Raw genomic sequence first — 6,774 nt, forward strand, 5'->3', positions numbered from 1 at the left:
AAATTAATTCACTTAAAATATGAAATTAAGTATTAATCAGGGCCAGTCCTACCTTTAATGCAATGCATGCGAGCGCACAAGGGGCGCACAGGGGGCGCCAACACAAGATTCGGATACTAAATTTTCAATATAGTTTTTTTTCAATATATAATTTCTTTGCATCTTTTACTAATCTTTCCACAATATTTTTAAAATTCGTAACAGTTTCACTTTATAACAACAAATCGGAAAGTAGAGATGAATACATACAATTCGGCCCTCACGATATCGATTAGGAGAAGTTTAAGATGCAATTTTGGATATCTTAAATAAAAAAAAAAATTAAATTAATCCAACATGAAGTACCAGTGTTATGTTATGGTTATGATTATGTTATACCGTTTAAAAGACTTCAATTTCCAATATAGTGTGGGAAATGAGACTTATTTTATTTAAAGCAGTTCTACATTTAACATCGCTCATATTATGCATTTTGGCGTGAAAAGCAATTTAAAAAACAATAATTATTTTTATATAAACGATAAATATTAGTATATTATATTAACAAAAAATTGTAGACATTGGTACAGGACAACGTCTGTCGGGTCATCTAGTATATAAATATAAATGTGTGAAACAAAATTAAAAGTGAACTTTTTTCATATATCACAGAACAGTTCGGTTACTTATTAATCGACATTTAAATTTTTTAATTTAAATTCTATAAATATAATAAAAATCCTGCATCTCCTCGTAAATAGACAAAAATGAAAAATCATTTTAGATGTGCATTAAACGTGAGGTCTCTTGATAATTTATTTTAATCTATTTTAACTCTCTGAAGGAGTTTGTTTTTGCCAGAAAATCCGTTTCGCTAATTTTATGCAAGTCATTCTGAATCGTTTGTCATCGGAATTGCACAAAGAATATATGCGATACAAAACTTTATCTTTCGTCCATTTTTTTAAATCATTTAATAAATATTTTTAATTTAATAAAACTGGCATTGATTAGTTTTGCACAACGATCAGTCGAGCAGTTTCTTTACAATTAGCAGATAAGTTCAAATTTTTTTGTCGAAGTTTTTGCCAAAAAGCCTGAACCGATTTTAAAATTTCAAAAACCACTCGGAAGGTACCACGTTGCTGATTAGTTTTCGAAGATGGGGATGAAGATCATCCCAGCCGTTTCTTCGTAAATAATGAAACTTTGCACTTAAATAGAGTTCATGGTATTAAGGAACATCCTAAAATACCACAGACCTACGAAAAATGCTTTAATTATAAACATCCACTAACACGTTGACTGCCGCGGCAATTAAAAAACATCTGGCCAAAAATGTGAATGCGTTTTAATCACAAAAATTAATCAAAGTCATAGAAAAATAGGGTATTGCTAGTAATAACTAAAATACCAAAAGCCTACGAACAATGGTTGAACATTAACACATTGACTGCCGCAAAATTTTTAAAAAATCTTGCCACAAACGTGAATGCGATTTAATCGTAAAAAATAATCAAATTAATCGAAAAATAAAGGTTTTGCGAATTGTCTGGTAATTGGAAGTCAACGTGTTAAAGTTTGTAATAATGAGACTGCACTTTCGGGACATACACAGTGTACGCAGTTAAACATGTATATTAGGGTGGTCCTTAATATGGATATTTTCGAATTTCCTTGCTCCCAAGGGCTCAAATGGTTCGAAATTGAAGGAAAACAATTCTCTGAAAGTTTTAGCTCTTAATATTGTCTTTTAGATAGAGCGCAATTCAATCAAAGTTTTGTATGGAAATAGCATGAAAAAATGTTCAAAAATTTTACAGAGCGTCGAATTTTCAATAAAAAATGACATGATTTTTCACCTTAAATTCAATTATCGCTAAGTTATACCTAAAAATTTTTTTTTATAATTATCTAAAAAAATTTCCATGCTATTTCCATACGAGGTTTGATTGAATTGCGCTCTATCTAAAAGGCAATATTAAGAGCTAAAACTTTCAGAGAATTGTTTTTCATCAATTTGGAACCATATGAGCCCTTGGGAGCAAGGAAATTCGAAAATGTCCATATTAAGGACCACCCTAATGTACATACAATGCAACTTTCTTCAATGAAAAATACCACATACACCTAATTTTTTGTAAAATGTGGATTAAATGCAGAATGTTATGATGGGGATCAAACATAATTAGATTTATTTGCTGAGTCACAAAACGCAGTACACCACAACCACAACTTCAAACAATCGAATGCCAATAACTATTATGGAACAAATCCAAACAAACATCATAAACCATCACACAAATTATCAAACAATTATCATTTTACATGAAATTCAGTCCATTTCCGCAAATGACGTCGACGAGAAACAACATCGAACATCGAACATCGCATGTCCCGAGTGAGAATGTACTACTACGAATCGAATTAATTTATTACGGGATCTCTTTATAATCTAATTTTGAACATGCTGGACGAGTGCCAAATATAATAATGTCAGCATTTTCCAGAAAAACGACCGACGACCGACGACCGATTTGAAAACATTGCCGGGAGTGATGGCAAACACCAGGACGACTAGGGTACCTTACTAACCAGAAAAATATATTCATTCGTAAAATAATCAAAACAAAAAACATTGTATATTTATATATAAACAGTACTTGAAACATATCAATATTTTGCCAATAGGATACTTTGCATATCTGAATCTAAGTATATGGAAAATGGTTAATAGTGTTACTTCAATGGTTGCTTCAATGGTCTAATGATCATTTTTGACCGCAAATGGTATTTTTTTTACTTTTCTACTAGATCTCCGGAATCGCTAGACCTGCCTTCATGAAAATTTGAACAGTTCTTCATCTTGTCAATACAAGTAAAATGTTTTTTGAATTATTAAAATCGGACGCTCCGTTCTCGTAAAGACTGAGTTACCGTTTTTGGCACTTTTTGCCCCGTATCTTCGGAACGGCTAGACCTGTCTTTGCCAAAAACTAATCAGCATGTCTCCTTATCAATACGAATCGAATGTTTTTTGAATCATTCAAAACGCTTCATCCGTGTTCCCGAAATCGTCGACGAAAATTTGTATCCGCACACACACACACACACGCACACACACATACATACATTTTTTCTAAGGTATGCCAAAATGTTCAGAAGGTTTTGAAACGTAAAGATATATAAACATTTTCATTTTCTTTTTTTGCGATTACTATAACTTGCCCTACGGGAAGTCTATTGGAATTTCCCTAGAAGATTTTTCTCCATTAACTTGCAAAAATCTTATGCTCACTCGTCTAGAATTTGATAAAACATAGCAATTGCAAAATTAATATTCAAAAGCAACCCCTCAAAATATTATAGGCTGATGAGATAAAAAAAAAAGTATAAACTGTCCCTGACGAATTCAACATAAAATTAAAATTTGGGAGTGCTCCCTAACTACAAGACCATCCTGTCATTGATATAATTAAAGCCTAAATTAAAATTGATATAAATTATAAGCCTATAATATCTGTAAAACAATTTTGAGCTTAGATTTCTTCAGCAAAGTTTTTTGAAACAACCTCACTAGTATATTAGTGAGTCTACTAGAAAATTAATCTAGTAACAAAAATTTAAACAAAATCTGATTATCAGTAACAACAATCGAAGGTACACTGATACATATTTAACACTTTCATTGTCCACGACAAGAACTCAAAAACCAGAAATATTTTAATTATTACAATTACCAACAGTTCATTGATTTTATATTACAACAATTGGTAAATGCAGAAAGCTCTTCCTGTTTGTAAACATTTATACATTCAACCTGTTTCAAGCATAATTAACTCTATACTGTTTCGACTAGTTAATAAACATTTCTCCTCACATTTATAAAATTTTGATGAACAAGAACTAAAGAAAGACGACTAAATTTATCTATTTTAGTTTATAAATATCCTCGAAAGTGTAACAGAACTAAAAAACCACAATTAATACATCTAATATTGCTCAAATTGTAAAATATAGAAAATTCTCCTGCCCTTAATAAAACTATAATCTTGAACACGTGAGATCTTGATTCTTTTAACCCAGTGTAACCATATTTGTAATTATAAATGACAATTGAATACTGGAAATATATAAATCAAACAATATTATAATTGTAAATCATCTTAAATCCAATCTACTTTTCCCAATTGCATAATAAGAACTAAAAAAAAAGCAACCAAAATCATCCAATATAGTTCATAAATATCCTCAAAACTGTAACAGAACTAAAAAATCACAATTATTACATATAATTCTACTCGTATTGCTAAATATAGAAGATTCCTCCCATCCATACTTAATGAATACTACTGTTTCAACTTGTTAATGTTTTTTTTAATCCTGTGTATTAATATCTGTAATTATAAATGACAATTGAATTTTGGAAATATAAATCAAAGGAAAAGATATTGTAGACAATAACTATTGTCTTACGATTACTGTAAACAAATTGAATTAGGTTTTGTCAACTCAAAGCACTATCGTAGAATAATCCAATCTAGTTTTCCATATTGCACAACAAGAACTAAATAAGGGCAACTAAAACTATCTACTATAGTTTATAAATATCCTCCAAACTGGAACAGGAACAAATAAATCACAATTAAACCATCTAATTTTAATCCAATTATTAAATATAGAAAATTCCTAACCTAACCATACACCAAGAAGTCAACACTGTTTCAAAGAGTTAATAAAAATATCCTTTTGAGCCCATGTTCTTTTAATAAAGTGAGCCATAGTTGTATTTACAAATGACAATTGATTACTGGAAATAAATTATGCAAACGAGAAGATAAATGCGCAATGACAAAATCAATAAATATTATAAAAATTGCTGTAAACAAATTGAATTAGATTTTGTCAACTCAAAGCACTAAGGTAGAATAATCCAATATACTTTTCCATATTGCACAACGAGAACTAGAAGAAGACAACAAAAACTATCTACTATAGTTTATAAATATCCTCCAAACTGTAACAGGAACTAACAAACCACAATTAATATATATAATTTTAATCGAATTATTAAATATAGAAAGTTCCTAACCTAACCATACACAAAGAAGTCTACTCTGTTTCAACGAGTTAATAAAACTCCTTGAATTCATGAAATCTTGCTCTTTTAATAAAGTGAACTATTACAAATGACTATTGAATACTGGAAATAAATAAATCAAATGAGAAGATAATTCCACAATGACAAAAACAATAAATTAGGTTTTGTTAATCAAAGCACTGTACTGTGGTAAGTATTATTAAATATAACAGATAAAATGGTATTATTCTCATTTGACAATGACAGCACATAATTCAATAAACGTCAGATACGTTGCACACGTAAATATTTCCGATAATAAATCAAAATAGCAATCGTGCTCAAAATAGTGCAGACGTGTTCGTCGAAATTTGTTTTATAAACAATAATGAAACCTAAATACCTCGTATGGCACTCGCACAAATGGTCCCCCTTAAACAAAAACACTTGACAATCATTTTTCACATGAAATTAATTCCGGATTCCATGCAGGTGCTTGAAAATAACAAAAATGTACAATTTAACTAGGATATAAGCGAAAATAGCGAAAGAAGGGTTATTTATAGAAGCGCTGTCATTGTCCCGAATTATGCAATAGCACGAATTTAGAATTAAATATGCCATAACTCACCTCGGCGACTAACATTTGTACAGTACTTGCTGGAAATACACACTGATATTGATATTAAACACGTTTTTATGATGTTCTCATTTTTAAATGACTTTTTGTTATTATTTCGCGTATAAAATCATTCGAGCGCACACACTAGAAATATCGGATGACAGCGACATAGAGCGCTCAGCGATTTTAATCATAGACCAGAAAACGGAAAACTTTCGACTGAAGATAAAACCAGGACGGAATTGACTTTAAAATTTAGACTGCGATAAATAGATTTACTAAAATTTAATGTTTACGAAACGAATGTTGCAATTCATGATATGTTTGCTTGAAATTTAATCCCCCGAAAATGTCACCTGATGGTCAAACTGGGAACGACATTTTGCGCGCAATTTTCAGTTTGTGGAAACAAAAACAAAAATACAAAAAAGACTTATAAATATTTATAAATAGACAGATATCTGACATAAATAATATTTAATTATAACAAATATTATTTAATAGTTTCGATTAATTTAAGCACGAGCAAATAATTAAACGATACAAGATTAGTCAATAAACAAACCAAGGCTATTCTAACAAGCAAAGTTTATAAAATTACTATGTTACATAGTAAATAGAGTAAATTATATGTAAAATATTAAATTTAGAATATAATATTTATATAATAATTAAAACAATGTTTATAATGTATAAATCAAATTCAAATTTAAGATATTTGTACGTTTGTGTTGGCATCTGACACAAAACCATAAGAACTGCAAACTTCAGGCCTTTTTAGCAAGATGGCACCACTGGCCTACTTCAATTCAAAATGGCAGCTGTCAAATTTAAATTCAAAATGTAATTCATTAATTCCTGAATACGTTTAATTAATACTGTGCTTAAGATCTCATTTAATTAGAGATTTCAGTTATTTGTTCATTCTAATCCGAAAGTCTGCATAATGAACATTTATAATTATATAAAAGTGTTATATGGTTGCAAATGGATGAATTTTTAGTAAGTTTTTTGTGTTTAATTTTAAAATCATGTATTTTACTTATTGTTAGTGCTCCCAGAAGTCTACAATTTTTTGTTCTATTTTTTTTTT

General features: G+C 29.7%; 1 protein-coding gene across 4 annotated transcripts in view; it reads right to left on the bottom strand.

The window, feature by feature from the left end:
• The window catches only part of LOC113368193 (ubiquitin carboxyl-terminal hydrolase 47-like), a 96,487-nt gene that overhangs the window by 16,055 nt on the left and 73,658 nt on the right, over positions 1-6,774 (bottom strand). For 2 of the 4 annotated variants that reach the window (XM_026609763.1, XM_026609760.1), the window contains exon 1: positions 5,691-5,953. The exons of 1 other annotated variant lie outside the window; for it this stretch is intronic. The gene's annotated coding sequence lies outside the window, so the exon portion shown is untranslated. Of the gene's footprint in view, positions 1-2,307; positions 2,359-5,690; positions 5,954-6,774 lie in introns of those variants that run through there. One more of the 4 variants, XM_026609762.1, reaches the window with a different exon arrangement.

The sequence above is a fragment of the Ctenocephalides felis genome, unplaced genomic scaffold (assembly GCF_003426905.1).
Source record: "Ctenocephalides felis isolate EL2017-DRISC unplaced genomic scaffold, ASM342690v1 CF-g0.4_SCAFFOLD_01170, whole genome shotgun sequence".
Classification (NCBI taxonomy): Eukaryota; Metazoa; Arthropoda; class Insecta; order Siphonaptera; family Pulicidae; genus Ctenocephalides; species Ctenocephalides felis.